This window comes from Montipora foliosa, chromosome 11 (assembly GCF_036669935.1).
Source record: "Montipora foliosa isolate CH-2021 chromosome 11, ASM3666993v2, whole genome shotgun sequence".
Lineage (NCBI taxonomy): Eukaryota > Metazoa > Cnidaria > Anthozoa > Scleractinia > Acroporidae > Montipora > Montipora foliosa.
The window spans coordinates 18,617,410-18,634,909 of record NC_090879.1 but is presented as its reverse complement, the minus strand read 5'-3'; the positions used below and the strand labels follow the sequence as shown (position 1 = coordinate 18,634,909).

Below are 17,500 nucleotides of genomic sequence, written 5' to 3'. Positions count from 1 at the left end.
GTTTCTGTTGTCTCTGGTTTCACGCAAGAGTCCATAGTCGGATTGATATATGCTGGGGTTTCAATAGAAGCCGGTTACCTACCGGCGGTATACCGCCGCCTGCTTTGCCTCTCACCGCCGGCTAGTTTACCTTGATTTTCACAAAAAATTCTATCATAAACTTGTCAAACTGCCGCCTTCAATGGGCTATCATGGACGGCTATTTCAGAAGTTATGCGTACATAGGGTGCAAAGTAGAGAGGTAACTTGTTGTTTTCGGCCAATTCAAAAGTGGCCTAGTGCGAGCGCTGAGATTTGAGGTACGCGTATAGGCTACAGCTGTGTGGCATTTTCCTCGTACAGACTATTTACAAAAGTGCGCAGTTTTAAAAGATTTAATAAAAGGCTTGTTACTGCGCTTCACAGGGGCTGTAGGAGCCGAGTGCTTGCTGTGGACTGTATATCTTGTTCACAAGAGCAATTCGTTTTTTTTAAACCTTCACTTTTAATATTATTATTATTATCTTTTTACAATCTTTGTTGCAACTTGACAAGAAAAACATCAATCAAATTAATCGGAAAGAAAAACGTGAATTCATCTATTATGCCTGACTATTTAATTACATCCATTCTTCAAGCTATAGACAGCGAAAACGGTGCTTTACCCTTAAGACGAAAGCCTTGAATTACAGCAACGTTGTTTTGTTTTTCCCTGTCTTATTTCTTTTTCAAATGCTACGTAAGTGCCAAAAGTTAAGTTTTTGTTCGAACCATGGGTGGCACGTTACATATGATATTCCATTTGCTTGTTACTAGCCCAGTAGCCGGATGAATGTACCTTGTAAGAGAAAAATAGCCTGTGCAGTTGGTGGTATTGTAGGCGAGAGAGGCAAATTAATGAGCGGTCAACGGGGAGGGGAGCTTTGATGTATCTCACAGCGCCCCTCCTCATTCTCCGTGAGGGTTATGTCTATCACGCCAACAATACCGCCAACTACGCAGGCAAAGAGAATAATTGAATGTTCAAGTTTAGAGGCAATTTAACGTTTTGTCAATAGCTTATTCACGAAGGTGTTTTCATGTGGATATAATAAAAAAAAACAACTAAATTTTTGATGTGGGGATGGAACCTTGCTCTGCGTTGGAACATCTTGGCGAGTTGTTGTCTTCAGGAATGTGTAATGTTACCTGCAAAACACAACACAAATAATGGAAGGTACAAGATGAGAGGGTGGCCCTCGGTAAGAGCTACGGGATAAAGTGTTGCCTTAACAAAAGAATTTCTAACGGTTCAAACTTTGCAATATTAGAGGGGACTGTTTCATTACTTACTGTTTCAGTACTGCTAGACATGGTTACCCTGTCACAATCCAAATTTCCATAAGCTTGAGCCTTTTCATACCATTGAAAAGCATCATGAAATACTCATTGAAAAATTTGGAACTCCTCAGAGAGACTGAGAGCAATACGACTTTTTATCCAATTTTCTTTAAGTTATCATAGCATTTACGGCAGGTACTTACAGTTCCACTGTCATTGCCCTCGCCATCATCACCACCACAATGATCATGATCCGTGCGTTAGCGTTTGCCCTCATTTTCTCTCTACGTAAAAAACGAGACCTATATATTACTAAGGTTTTTGGCAGGAAGTAGTACACAGAGGAACCGATTGTCTACATAGAGATGCATTAGGCTAGGGCTGAGCCTGAAAATATTTTAAATCCAGAGGAAAATTTGTACCTGACATTTTTCCTGGAACCTGCGTCTTTTTTGTCGCACCTAAGAGAAAGCGCAACGATTTGGATGATATATTTCAGGAAAGGTAATACGAAAGTCCATTAAAGTATCTAACACAAATTTAATGTAAATAAATATGAAGGAATAGTTCCCCGTGATGTTTTTCACATTGCACATAACAACGGTTAGTTTTTTAGCGTTCGGACTAGCGTGAAATGGGCAGGGCTTCTTCTCTATAGGATCTTTCCGCTTTCGTCATGATGTACGTGGATACAATTCTTGCATTATATGGCAACAGGAAAAACATACATATTAGGTAATTATTGGAAATTCTGGAGTGGGTTGAGTTGCAAACAACGAACAAAATGGTTAATGACAAAACTGGTAAATAGCATTACCTCTTCCGTATCAACCACCGTTTCCTCCAAACATTCGCATAGTGTTGTTGTCTATTAAAGAAAAAATACATTGTCCAGATTCTTTCCAATGAGATTCGCAGCTTTGGTTTTCGTCAAGTAGACCAGAAAGATAATATTAAATCACCACGGCTTCAAGCCTTGTTATTTACCTCCTCTGAAGTTGCCGCTTCAAATGTACTTTCCGTTCTTTGAGGCTAAAAGTGAACGGAAATGTTACTTACCATCAAGCTGATATCAGACAAGAAATTACAGCGGATCCAGAGGAGAGAGTACAGGCAACTTCAGCAGAAACTGTTCGACGCCTGGGAGCAGAACCAGACCGGCAACAAGAACGCTGCACAACTTCTCAGCTGCTGCTCCCATCTGAATGGACCTGCTCGTAGCCAGTAAAACCATACATTGAGTTTATTAGAATAGACAATATTCGTATTCTCGGTATTGGACTGGAACTAGCTTGGAGGCTAATTTGGGGGCTAATCTGGGGTAATCTTTTCGAATGCAAATACTTTCTGATATATTCCCCCGCACTAGGCTCCATTGCAAGCTAGTTCCAGTCCAATACCGAGAATACGAATATTGTCTATTAATCGCGAATGAACTGTTTTAAGGGGCGGGAGTCACGCGGACAACCCAAACGTCCCCGCATGTAATAGGTAAAACTTAATATATGTAAGCAATAAATAAGTTTATACGTAAAAGTGACTGATTAACGAATTTACTCTAAAATGTCGCGAAATGAACCCGGACTAGGACTACAATTATAGATTAGCAGCGTGTGCCACTTAAAATTAAAAAAAGTTGACCGAACGATGTTGACCGAACGATGTCGCATTAGGTTCAATGTCTTAAGAGCAAATGCACTTAACCTCTACACTACCGAAACATCGACTTCAATTTGGCAATTTTAAAGCTAATCCTAATCAGGCTCAGGGGTTGCCTTTTCCTTCGCTGTTGACCGGAATGTTTCGAAGAAGAACGCAAATCTATAAGTTCCTTCGGCCATTTTCTTCGGAACAGAGATATCGTGAAGCCTGGGGCGAGTTCACAAACCAGCGGGAGAATGGCGGAGGGAAGGAAAGAAAATACAAATAGAACTTACTTATTATCAATCTTTTTTCGAAGCATTCCGGTCCACGGCAAAGGAAGGGCCAATGTGTGATTAATAGACTTTGCGCCCGAACCTAAGCCTTAGTCTGTTAAATTTGCGGAGTGTAGCGGTTGAGATTTCGCCGACACGAGTGGCACGCGTGGTCTATCCACATCCACACGACCAGTTAGTCAAATCTTTCGTTTTTATTTACGTTCATTTGTATGTTGTTTCAAGGTGGTCAACAGTTTTACAAAATGATAGTCATAGTGTGGAGTTTAAGACGTAGGCGAACTGACATATTGGACGTAGGCGAATGGACTCTAGACGTAGGCGAACAGACAGTAGGCGAAACGACCCGTAGGCGAAACGACCGTAAACCGTTCAACTAGACAATACAAGGCAATAATAATTAAACACCTTGATAACATCAATAATTTTCTTCCACTCACAGGAAGATCACTCCACTCTAGTCAAAGGGGAGTTAATTCAGAAAATTGACCAGTGAATATGATATCTCTCGTTGTTTCATTCAAGTACAGACAATCTTTGATGCACTCTTATGAAAGAAGCCACTCTGTACCCACCGTAAAAGTTCTGCTGCTTCTTTTGTGGGTCTGTATCGTATTATACAGTCAGGCACGGAATCAAAGTGACCCTGCAGTCGTACCTATGAAATATCAAACATTTAGGAAAACATCGTGAATCGGTTTCTAATTCAGAATCCATAAGCATACCCATCCTCTTAATTGAGACATACACCTGTACCTGTAAAGGTGGCAAGCAGAGAACATCCAGCTGTTGAACAATTTGGTTTACATTAAGAAGCTGCTCAAAAATTGTTACATCATAGGCAGCTCCAGTCCCACAATCTGTGTTTAGAAATTAGGATTGTGGTATAATTACATAACAGTATTGTATTCAAACTTCACATCAACAAGCATAGAGGCCAGCCTAGATACAATTAGACCGTGGTTACTGGTATCTGGACCTTTTGAGAAACCTGAAAAACAAGGATTTATTGCACTGTAGTTTCATTTTTTCAGTTACTAGTATCTTTCTTGGAACAAAGTGGCTGCAGAAGGTCATTACCGGTAAGTTATTTCGGAAAACAAGGTAAACCGGTAAACTGCTCACAACTTACCAAGTTCTGCACCACAGAGCAGATTTGGTTCATCTCTTATATCTCCAACTTTACCATAAAGGAAGAAAAATAAATTATTTGAAATTACATGTATAACCATGATTTACTTGCATACTGAATTTTGCAAAATTCAATAATAACAATGGTGAATTAGTGATATCTTGGGTAAAAAAAATCCACATTTTGTAACAGCTACTTCAAATTCGAAAAGGTAGTTGTCTTTACCCTCAACTGACACTGGTTGAGAGGGGGAAGGGGGGGGGGGGGGGGGTTCACAGCATTGTTGTGTAATATGACACTTGTAAATTACCGATGCTACATGGGTGATTCTCACCTTCTCTGGCATTTTCCTCCCAAGATGTTAATTCAGTGCTTGATCTAATCGTAGTGGGCACTTTTACAATGTTTTCTAATGGATTGAGCAGATGAATGTCATTACATCCCAGGCAGATACACAAGGCAACATCCACTACGATCAAGGATAATAAGATGAAGATGATCTCTAAAACTACACGAAGATTAAATATTGACAGTACACAATGGTAAACAGAAAACACAGAAATTCTAGTTCAAACTCTTATCCCTATACTGTTTGACTTCAGAAAAGAAAAGTGCCACTCACCATATATTCTCCTTGTCAACCCATTGGCAGTCTGGCTATTGGTGTCTAAAAAACAAAGAAACAAAGCACATTGTCAGTTACTGTCACAATCAGGCAATGAAGAGGTTAATACCTAAAGGCAAAACAACTTACTCCGAAAAAATAATAACAAGGGTGTACAATATGCTTTCATCAGAATGGATAATTTGCTATATGTCTAATAATCACCTTGGCCCGGTTGCTCAAAGCTGATTCACTTAATCCAGGATTAGCGTATACCTTTTGTTTCATGTTTTCAACTTTTGGGTAACAGTTTCTTTTGCTTATTTGTGTTTTTCAATATTGATTTCCTCTAATGTTAATTTTTGCAGAATAAAAGCGTTGAACAGCATTTGGGAGTAAAGAAAAAAAAACCTTGGCTAATTTTTAATCTGGGATTATCGTTAATCTGCTTTTGAACAACCAGGCCTGGGAGCACTAGATGCAGTACTTATTCAGCGGCCGCACTTATTTGAGAGTACCCATCACACTACAACCTTTAAAAAGTCACATGGCATAAGGGAAAGGGAAAGGGCCTTTAAATACCTGGATAATACTGATTTGGTCTTGGAGTGGAGTGAAGAGAAGGCAGCAAGTCATCATCTTCATCACTGACGTAAACTAGGTAGGCCAAAAAAGTCAAGTTACTGTTTTACCCATTAAAAGCCCCCTAAAGGATAGTGGGAGCAGGGCTAGCACAGTGGTGAGAACACTCGCCCTCCACCAATGTGGCTCGAGGTCGATTCCAGCATTCGATGCCATATGTGGGTTTAGTTTGCTAGTTATCTACTCCCTTCCAAAAGGTTTTTTTTCCTGGGTACTCCGGTTTTCCCATTTGATTTCATTTTTTTTCTGATTTTACTTGATTTGCAGTCTCTCCAAATAGTAGAGCACTTGTGCTCAGCTGTAAACACCCTTGAGACTTGAATAAAGTGATTATTATTATTATTATTATTATTATTATCAGAAATATTATTAAAGTAATTTAATGTACCTGTAGAGATAGTCCCTTGTATATTTGCTATAGTACCTGCTACAAGAAAAATAACTTCATTATTTAAAAAACAAAGTCAAACCATGCCAGTATTAATAGTGAAAGGTACAGAGACAGTATCAGTCCAATAAACATTAAAATATGGTTAAATATGTGTAAGACATAAATAAAAATGATGTAGTGCCAGGTTTTACAGTTTACACAAGTTATGGATACGTCACGTTGGACAGTCTAGGTCCAGATTTACATGTAATTCATCCTGGCTATTACCAAATAAATTTTGCTTGGCTAAGTATATTTTGGGGTATAAGAATGGGAAATTTCTGCCAGCATGTTCCGAAACCCCTACGTTCTTACACGCGGGTTTTTACTGTATATGAAATACCTATATGTCCACCACTTTGATCTCTATTTCCATGGCTACTAATCCCATGTAATTGGTTCCATTGCTCTTCCACTTGATCTGCCACTAGATGTAAACGATTCAGCAATTAACAAAGTAGATACATTTTAAACAGTTTAAATAAATAAGTAGATCCACCATGATCTCGATTTCCTAGAGCAATCCCTTGCGAGTCAGTTCCTTCTTCCGATTGATCTGCCAAACAACAACAACAGATGCATTGGATAAGTCTTGTATAAAGTGAAAAGAATATTACCCCAAAGACTCACTCGAGAATTTAAAAATAATCGCATACGATAACAAGCGATATCCTGCCAGCGTCGGCTGCAACCAGTCGACTATGTTTTAGCTGCAGTGCTTCAATAGCGCCCAGCAAGCCTACCCTGCGAGCAGGGTAAGCTACAATCTTGGACAAATTAAATGGAACATTGAGACCACCCCTCCCCCCAAAATCAAGGATGGGAAAATGGCGCGTTTTGGCCTTCACGCACCTTCATCCTTGATTTGGGGAAGAGGGGGAATTTCTGTTCCATTTTATTTTGTCCAAGATTGCAATCTTGGACAAATTAAATGGAACATTGAGACCACCCCTCCCCTCAAAATCAGTGATGGGAAAATGGCGCGTTTTGGCCTTCACGCACCTTCATCCTTGATTTGGGGGAGAGGGGGCATTTCTGTTCCATTTTCTTTTGTCCAAGATTGCAATCTTGGACAAATTAAATGGAACATTGAGACCACCCCTCCCCTCAAAATCAATGATGGGAAAATGGCGCGTTTTGGCCTTCACGTACCTTCATCCTTGATTTGGGGGAGAGGGGGCATTTCTGTTCCCTTTTATTTTGTCCAAAATTGCAATCTTGGACAAATTAAATGGAACATTGAGACCACCCCTCCCCTCAAAATCAGTGATGGGAAAATGGCGCGTTTTGGCCTTCACGCACCTTCATCCTTGATTTGGGGAAGAGGGGGCATTTCTGTTCCATTTTATTTTGTCCAAGATTGTCTAAGAGCACCTGCTTGGCGTTACCAGTAGTATATGGGGTAATCAAGACACGAAATCTGCTCTCGTTTGCTTAAAAGTTACATCATCCGAGAGCACATCTCCCATTCAAAAAATAAACTGAGCAAGGCGACACTGAAAAAAAACTAAATGCAAGTGGCATTTCACGTTAACATAAATTGCAAACAAAAAAGGGAATAAAACTATTGGAAAAAAAAAACAAAAACAAAAAAAAACCAAAAGAAAGAAATCGCATTTAAGGAGGATTCGAACCTTCTACCACAGATTATCAACCCCATCCAACTATCCAACCTATACCCACATTCTACACTTTAGACTTTGCATCCGTGCGGTAACCATACCGATAGGTAACCTTGTTGAATTTTTAAGAACTGCATTTGCGCTCCCTTAAATTTGTTGGCGATATTTACCTGATCTGTCTTCTAATTTTTCCACGCTGAAAAGAAGAGCATGATTTACGTTCACAAAAGTGTTGATGGGCACGATTTGCAGGCTATCAGCAACGAATTTTGTCGATTTTTCACGATTTTGTCGTCTAGCCAGAAAGGTGACAGAACAGATTGACACTTTTTTCCATTGCTTGTTAACCGTGCGTAACCGTTAAAAAGCGTCTCAAAACAGACGTTTATCGTATAAAAAGTCTCGTGAATCGTGCCTTAAACGTTTTAATGTCATGTAAAACCATTCAAGTGCTCTACAAAGCTTTAAAAGCGCTACTTTAATGCTTGAGTCTTTTGCCATTGCTTCGTTTAATCTCAGCGATGCGACCCTACATAGACCCTATAGTTTTATCGATTAACTCCCCAGAAATGCTTCCAGAGTAAGATCAGTAGTGGGCTTGAGAACTCTAACTCTTACTTTTGTTTCCTCGGGTATTCTTTTTCTCGATGGCAATTTTTTCGTCAATTCTACGTAGAGTTATACCCTTATTCTTGATCGTACTGGGAAATTTTCATTTTAGGTTTGGCTTTTTTATACGCTCCGCTTCTCTTAAAATATCTTCCATGTAGTATCTCAACATAGCAACACTAGCGACGAGCGTGACTGCGTCAGAGGGCAGTTGTTTCGGATGATTAATGTGTTGACATATGACCTCTTAATTGACCAAAATCTTGAATTTGTGACGTGATAGCCTCTATAGACAATCTTGGACTAGCCTGCGAGCAGGCTCACTTGATAGGCAAGGGTGGCTTCGCCGGCTGGAGATTGCGGCTCCACCGCCCTTGCCTATCAAGTGAGCCTGCTCGCAGGCTAATCTTGGACAAATTAAATGGAACATTGAGACCACCCCTCCCCTCAAAATCAGTGATGGGAAAATGGCGCGTTTTGGCCTTCACGTACCTTCATCCTTGATTTGGGGGAGAGGGGGCATTTCTGTTCCATTTTATTTTGTCCAAGATTGCAATCTTGTACAAATTAAATGGAACATTGAGACCACCCCTCCCCTCAAAATCAGTGAGGGCAAAAAGGCGCGTTTTGGCCTTCACGTACCTTCATCCTTGATTTGGGGAAGAGGGGGCATTTCTGTTCCATTTTATTTTGTCCAAGATTGCAATCTTGGACAAATTAAATGGAACATTGAGACCACCCCTCCCCTCAAAATCAGTGATGGGAAAATGTTGCGTTTTGGCCTTCACGCACCTTCATCCTTGATTTGGGGAGAGGGGGCATTTCTGTTCCATTTTATTTTGTCCAAGATTGTCTAAGAGCACCTGCTTGGCGTTACCAGTAGTATATGGGGTAATCACGACACGAAATCTGCTCTCGTTCGCTCAAAAGTTACATCATCCGAGAGCACATCTCGCATTCAAAAAATAAACTGAGCAAGGCGACACTGAAAAAAAACTAAATGCAAGTGGCATTTCACGTCAACATAAATTGCAAACAAAAAAGGGAATAAAACTATTGGAAAAAAAAAAAACAAAAACAAAAAAAAACAAAAAGAAAGAAATCGCATGTAAGGAAGATTCGAACCTTCTACCACAGATTATCAACCCCATCCAACTATCCAACCTATACCCACATTCTACGCTTTAGACTTTGCATCCGTGCGCTAACCATACCGATAGGTAAACTTGTTGAATTTTTAAGAACTGCATTTGCGCTCCCTTAAATTTGTTGGCGATATTTACCTGATCTGTCTTCTAATTTTTCCACGCTGAAAAGAAGAGCATGATTTACGTTCACAAAAGTGTTGATGGGCACGATTTGCAGGCTATCAGCAACGAATTTTGTCGATTTTTCACGATTTTGTCGTCTGGCCAGAAAGGGGACAGAACAGATTGACACTTTTTTCCATTGCTTGTTAACCGTGCTTTACCGTTGAAAAGCGTCTCAAAACAGACGTTAATCGTATAAAAAGTCTCGTGAATCGTGCCTTAAACGTTTTAATGTCATGTAAAACCATTCAAGTGCTCTACAAAGCTTTAAAAGCGCTACTTTAATGCTTGAGTCTTTTGCCATTGCTTCGTTTAATCTCAGCGATGCGACCCTACATAGACCCTATAGTTTTATCGATTAACTCCCCAGAAATGCTTCCAGAGTAAGATCAGTAGTGGGCTTGAGAACTCTAACTCTTACTTTTGTTTCCTCGGGTATTCTTTTTCTCGATGGCAATTTTTTCGTCAATTCTACGTAGAGTTATACCCTTATTCTTGATCGTACTGGCAAATTTTCATTTTAGGTTTGGCTTTTTTATACGCTCCGCTTCTCTTAAAAGATCTTCCATGTAGTGTCTCAACATAGCAACACTAGCGACGAGCGTGACTGCGTCAGAGGCCACTGGTTTCGGATGATTAATGTGTTGACATATGACCTCTTAATTGACCAAAATCTTGAATTTGTGACGTGATAGCCTCTATAGACAATCTTGGACTAGCCTGCGAGCAGGCTCACTTGATAGGCAAGGGTGGCTTCGCCGGCTGGCGATTGCGGCTCCACCGCCCTTGCCTATCAAGTGAGCCTGCTCGCAGAATAATCTTGGACAAATTAAATGAAACATTGAGACCACCCCTCCCCTCAAAATCAGTGATGGGAAAATGGCGCGTTTTGGCCTTCACGTACCTTCATCCTTGATTTGGGGGAGAGGGGGCATTTCTGTTCCATTTTATTTTGTCCAAGATTGCAATCTTGGACAAATTAAATGGAACATTGAGACCACCCCTCCCCTCAAAATCAGTGATGGGAAAATGGCGCGTTTTGGCCTTCACGCACCTTCATCCTTGATTTGGGGGAGAGGGGGCATTTCTGTTTCATTTTATTTTGTCCAAGATTGTCTAAGAGCATCTGCTTGGCGTTACCAGTAGTATATGGGGTAATCACGACACGAAATCTGCTCTTGTTCGCTCAAAAGTTACATCATCCGAGAGCACATCTCCTATTCAAAAAATAAACTGAGCAAGGCGACACTGAAAAAAAACTAAATGCAAGTGGCATTTCACGTTAACATAAATTGCAAAAAAAAAAGGGAATAAAACTATTGGAAAAAAAAAACAAAAACAAAAAAAAAAACGAAAAGAAAGAAATCGCATGTAAGGAGGATTCGAACCTTCTACCACAGATTATCAACCCCATCCAACTATCCAACCTATACCCACATTCTACGCTTTAGACTTTGCATCCGTGCGCTAACCATACCGATAGGTAAACTTGTTGAATTTTTAAGAACTGCATTTGCGCTCCCTTAAATTTGTTGGCGATATTTACCTGATCTGTCTTCTAATTTTTCCACGCTGAAAAGAAGAGCATGATTTACGTTCACAAAAGTGTTGATGGGCACGATTTGCAGGCTATCAGCAACGAGACTTTTTATACGATTAACGTCTGTTTTGAGAGCTGACGCTTTTCAACGGTTATGCACGGTTAACAAGCAATGGAAAAAAGTGTCAATCTGTTCTGTCACCTTTCTGGCCAGACGACAAAATCGTGAAAAATCGACAAAATTCGTTGCTGATAGCCTGCAAATTGTGCCCATCAACACTTTTGTGAACGTAAATCATGCTCTTCTTTTCAGCGTAGAAAAATTAGAAGACAGATCAGGTAAATATCGCCAACAAATTTAAGGGAGCGCAAATGCAGTTCTTAAAAATTCAACAAGTTTACCTATCGGTATGGTTAGCGCACGGATGCAAAGTCTAAAGCGTAGAATGTGGGTATAGGTTGGATAGTTGGATGGGGTTGATAATCTGTGGTAGAAGGTTCGAATCTTCCTTAAATGTGATTTCTTTCTTTTTGTTTATTTTTGTTTTTGTTTTTTTTTTCCAATAGTTTTATTCCCTTTTTTGTTTGCAATTTATGTTAACGTGAAATGCCACTTGCATTTAGTTTTTTTTTAGTGTCGCCTTGCTCAGTTTATTTTTTGAATGGGAGATGTGCTCTGGGATGATGTAACTTTTGAGCGAACGAGAGCAGATTTCGTGTCGTGATTACCCCATATACTACTGGTAACGCCAAGCAGGTGCTCTTAGACAATCTTGGACAAAATAAAATGGAACAGAAATGCCCCCTCTCCCCCAAATCAAGGATGAAGGTGCGTGAAGGCCAAAACGCAACATTTTCCCATCACTGATTTTGAGGGGAGGGGTGGTCTCAATGTTCCATTTAATTTGTCCAAGATTGCAATCTTGGACAAAATAAAATGGAACAGAAATGCCCCCTCTCCCCCAAATCAAGGATGAAGGTACGTGAAGGCCAAAACGCGCCATTTTCCCATCACTGATTTTGAGGGGAGGGGTGGTCTCAATGTTCCATTTAATTTGTCCAAGATTAGCCTGCGAGCAGGCTCACTTGATAGGCAAGGGCGGTGGAGCCGCAATCTCCAGCCGGCGAAGCCACCCTTGCCTATCAAGTGAGCCTGCTCGCAGGCTAGTCCAAGATTGTCTATAGAGGCTATCACGTCACAAATTCAAGATTTTGGTCAATTAAGAGGTCATATGTCAACACATTAATCATCCGAAACCACTGGCCTCTGACGTAGTCACGCTCGTCGCTAGTGTTGCTATATTGAGATACTACATGGAAGATATTTTAAGAGAAGCGGAGCGTATAAAAAAGCCAAACCTAAAATGAAAATTTCCCAGTACGATCAAGAATAAGGGTATAACTCTACGTAGAATTGACGAAAAAATTAACATCGAGAAAAAGAATACCCGAGGAAACAAAAGTAAGAGTTAGAGTTCTCAAGCCCACTACTGATCTTACTCTGGAAGCATTTCTGGGGAGTTAATCGATAAAACTATAGGGTCTATGTAGGGTCGCATCGCTGAGATTAAACGAAGCAATGGCAAAAGACTCAAGCATTAAAGTAGCGCTTTTAAAGCTTTGTAGAGCACTTGAATGGTTTAACATGACATTAAAACGTTTAAGGCACGATTCACGAGACTTTTTATACGATTAACGTCTGTTTTGAGACGCTTTTCAACGGTAAAGCACGGTTAACAAGCAATGGAAAAAAGTGTCAATCTGTTCTGTCATTTTTCTGGCCAGACGACAAAATGGTGAAAAATCAACAAAATTCGTTGCTGATAGCCTGCAAATCGTGCCCATCAACACTTTTGTGAACGTAAATCATGCTCTTCTTTTCAGCGTGGAAAAATTAGAAGACAGATCAGGTAAATATCGCCAACAAATTTAAGGGAGCGCAAATGCAGTTCTTAAAAATTCAACAAGTTTACCTATCGGTATGGTTAGCGCACGGATGCAAAGTCTAAAGCGTAGAATGTGGGTATAGGTTGGATAGTTGGATGGGGTTGATAATCTGTGGTAGAAGGTTCGAATCCTCCTTACATGCGATTTCTTTCTTTTCGTTTTTTTTTTGTTTTTGTTTTTTTTTTCCAATAGTTTTATTCTTTTTTTTTTTTGCAATTTATGTTAACGTGAAATGCCACTTGCATTTAGTTTTTTTTCAGTGTCGCCTTGCTCAGTTTATTTTTTGAATGGGAGATGTGCTCTCGAATGATGTAACTTTTGAGCGAACAAGAGCAGATTTCGTGTCGTGATTACCCCATATACTACTGGTAACGCCAAGCAGATGCTCTTAGACAATCTTGGACAAAATAAAATGGAACAGAAATGCCCCCTCTCCCCCAAATCAAGGATGAAGGTGCGTGAAGGCCAAAACGCGCCATTTTCCCATCACTGATTTTGAGGGGAGGGGTGGTCTCAATGTTCCATTTAATTTGTCCAAGATTGCAATCTTGGACAAAATAAAATGGAACAGAAATGCCCCCTCTCCCCCAAATCAAGGATGAAGGTACGTGAAGGCCAAAACGCGCCATTTTCCCATCACTGATTTTGAGAGGAGGGGTGGTCTCAATGTTTCATTTAATTTGTCCAAGATTATTCTGCGAGCAGGCTCACTTGATAGGCAAGGGCGGTGGAGCCGCAATCACCAGCCGGCGAAGCCACCCTTCCCTATCAAGTGAGCCTGCTCGCAGGCTAGTCCAAGATTGTCTATAGAGGCTATCACGTCACAAATTCAAGATTTTGGTCAATTAAGAGGTCATATGTCAACACATTAATCATCCGAAACCACTGGCCTCTGACGCAGTCACGCTCGTCGCTAGTGTTGTTATGTTGAGACACTACATGGAAGATATTTTAAGAGAAGCGGAGCGTATAAAAAAGCCAAACCTAAAATGAAAATTTGCCAGTACGATCAAGAATAAGGGTATAACTCTACGTAGAATTGACGAAAAATTGCCATCGAGAAAAAGAATACCCGAGGAAACAAAAGTAAGAGTTAGAGTTCTCAAGCCCACTACTGATCTTACTCTGGAAGCATTTCTGGGGAGTTAATCGATAAAACTATAGGGTCTATGTAGGGTCGCATCCCTGAGATTAAACGAAGCAATGGCAAAAGACTCGGCCATTAAAGTAGCGCTTTCAAAGCTTTGTAGAGCACTTGAATGGTTTTACATGACATTAAAACGTTTAAGGCACGATTCACGAGACTTTTTATACGATTAACGTCTGTTTTGAGACGCTTTTCAACGGTTACGCACGGTTAACAAGCAATGGAAAAAAGTGTCAATTTGTTCTGTCACCTTTCTGGCCAGACGACAAATTCGTGAAAAATCGACAAAATTCGTTGCTGATAGCCTGCAAATCGTGCCCATCAACACTTTTGTGAACGTAAATCATGCTCTTCTTTTCAGCGTGGAAAAATTAGAAGACAGATCAGGTAAATATCGCCAACAAATTTAAGGGAGCGCAAATGCAGTTCTTAAAAATTCAACAAGTTTACCTATCGGTATGGTTAGCGCACGGATGCAAAGTCTAAAGCGTAGAATGTGGGTATAGGTTGGATAGTTGGATGGGGTTGATAATCTGTGGTAGAAGGTTCGAATCCTCCTTACATGCGATTTCTTTCTTTTCGTTTTTTTTTGTTTTTGTTTTTTTTTTTTTCAATAGTTTTATTCCTTTTTTTGTTTGCAATTTATGTTAACGTGAAATGCCACTTGCATTTAGTTTTTTTTCAGTGTCGCCTTGCTCAGTTTATTTTTTGAATGGGAGATGTGCTCTCGGATGATGTAACTTTTGAGCGAACGAGAGCAGATTTCGTGTCGTGATTACCCCATATACTACTGGTAACGCCAAGCAGGTGCTCTTAGACAATCTTGGACAAAATAAAATGGAACAGAAATGCCCCCTCTCCCCCAAATCAAGGATGAAGGTGCGTGAAGGCCAAAACGCAACATTTTCCCATCACTGATTTTGAGGGGAGGGGTGGTCTCAATGTTCCATTTAATTTGTCCAAGATTGCAATCTTGGACAAAATAAAATGGAACAGAAATGCCCCCTCTTCCCCAAATCAAGGATGAAGGTACGTGAAGGCCAAAACGCGCCTTTTTGCCCTCACTGATTTTGAGGGGAGGGGTGGTCTCAATGTTCCATTTAATTTGTACAAGATTGCAATCTTGGACAAAATAAAATGGAACAGAAATGCCCCCTCTCCCCCAAATCAAGGATGAAGGTACGTGAAGGCCAAAACGCGCCATTTTCCCATCACTGATTTTGAGGGGAGGGGTGGTCTCAATGTTCCATTTAATTTGTCCAAGATTAGCCTGCGAGCAGGCTCACTTGATAGGCAAGGGCGGTGGAGCCGCAATCGCCAGCGGCGAAGCCACCCTTGCCTATCAGGTGAGCCTGCTCGCAGGCTAGTCCAAGATTGTCTATAGAGGCTATCACGTCACAAATTCAAGATTTTGGTCAATTAAGAGGTCATATGTCAACACATTAATCATCCGAAACCACTGGCCTCTGACGCAGTCACGCTCGTCGCTAGTGTTGCTATGTTGAGATACTACATGGAAGATATTTTAAGAGAAGCGGAGCGTATAAAAAAGCCAAACCTAAAATGAAAATTTGCCAGTACGATCAAGAATAAGGGTATAACTCTACGTAGAATTGATGAAAAAATTGCCATCGAGAAAAAGAATACCCTACAAAGCTTTAAAAGCGCTACTTTAATGCTTGAGTCTTTTGCCATTGCTTCGTTTAATCTCAGCGATGCGACCCTACATAGACCCTATAGTTTTATCGATTAACTCCCCAGAAATGCTTCCAGAGTAAGATCAGTAGTGGGCTTGAGAACTCTAACTCTTACTTTTGTTTCCTCGGGTGTTCTTTTTCTCGATGGCAATTTTTTCGTCAATTCTACGTAGAGTTATACCCTTATTCTTGATCGTACTGGGAAATTTTCATTTTAGGTTTGGCTTTTTTATACGCTCCGCTTCTCTTAAAATATCTTCCATGTAGTATCTCAATATAGCAACACTAGCGACGAGCGTGACTGCGTCAGAGGCCACTGGTTTCGGATGATTAATGTGTTGACATATGACCTCTTAATTGACCAAAATCTTGAATTTGTGACGTAATAGCCTCTATAGACAATCTTGGACTAGCCTGCGAGCAGGCTCACTTGATAGGCAAGGGTGGCTTCGCCGGCTGGCGATTGCGGCTCCACCGCCCTTGCCTATCAAGTGAGCCTGCTCGCAGGCTAATCTTGGACAAATTAAATGGAACATTGAGACCACCCCTCCCCTCAAAATCAGTGATGGGAAAATGGCGCGTTTTGGCCTTCACGTACCTTCATCCTTGATTTGGGGGAGAGGGGGCATTTCTGTTCCATTTTATTTTGTCCAAGATTGTCTAAGAGCACCTGCTTGGCGTTACCAGTAGTATATGGGGTAATCAAGACACGAAATCTGCTCTCGTTCGCTCAAAAGTTACATCATCCGAGAGCACATCTCCCATTCAAAAAATAAACTGAGCAAGGCGACACTGAAAAAAAACTAAATGCAAGTGGCATTTCACGTTAACATAAATTGCAAACAAAAAAAGGAATAAAACTATTGGAAAAAAAAAACAAAAACAAAAAAAAACGAAAAGAAAGAAATCGCATGTAAGGAGGATTCGAACCTTCTACCACAGATTATCAACCCCATCCAACTATCCAACCTATACCCACATTCTACGCTTTAGACTTTGCATCCGTGCGCTAACCATACCGATAGGTAAACTTGTTGAATTTTTAAGAACTGCATTTGCGCTCCCTTAAATTTGTTGGCGATATTTACCTGATCTGTCTTCTAATTTTTCCACGCTGAAAAGAAGAGCATGATTTACGTTCACAAAAGTGGTAATGGGCACGATATGCAGGCTATCAGCAACGAATTTTGTCGATTTTTCACTCTTTTGTCGTCTGGCCAGAAAGGTGACAGAACAGATTGTTACTTTTTTCCATTGCTTGTTAACCGTGCTTTACCGTTGAAAAGCGTCTCAAAACAGACGTTAATCGTATAAAAAGTCTCGTGAATCGTGCCTTAAACGTTTTAATGTCATGTAAAACCATTCAAGTGCTCTACAAAGCTTTAAAAGCGCTACTTTAATGCTTGAGTCTTTTGCCATTGCTTCGTTTAATCTCAGCGATGCGACCCTACATAGACCCTATATTTTTATCGATTAACTCCCCAGAAATGCTTCCAGAGTAAGATCAGTAGTGGGCTTGAGAACTCTAACTCTTACTTTTGTTTCCTCGGGTATTCTTTTTCTCGATGGCAATTTTTTCGTCAA

At 40.4% G+C, this 17,500-nt stretch overlaps 2 long non-coding RNA genes across 2 annotated transcripts; both read right to left on the bottom strand.

Annotated features, from left to right (window-relative positions):
- Positions 1-482: 482 nt before the first annotated feature.
- On the bottom strand, positions 483-2,331 carry LOC137976537 (uncharacterized). Its single transcript, XR_011117774.1, has 5 exons — positions 2,287-2,331; positions 2,117-2,167; positions 1,722-1,760; positions 1,503-1,583; positions 483-1,167 (listed from the first exon to the last, which is right to left on the bottom strand). It is a non-coding gene; the product is annotated as an uncharacterized lncRNA (long non-coding RNA).
- Positions 2,332-4,181: 1,850 nt separating this feature from the next.
- On the bottom strand, positions 4,182-6,046 carry LOC137974605 (uncharacterized). The gene is made up of 4 exons (XR_011117480.1): positions 6,003-6,046; positions 4,991-5,035; positions 4,703-4,777; positions 4,182-4,416 (listed from the first exon to the last, which is right to left on the bottom strand). It is a non-coding gene; the product is annotated as an uncharacterized lncRNA (long non-coding RNA).
- Positions 6,047-17,500: the final 11,454 nt, after the last annotated feature.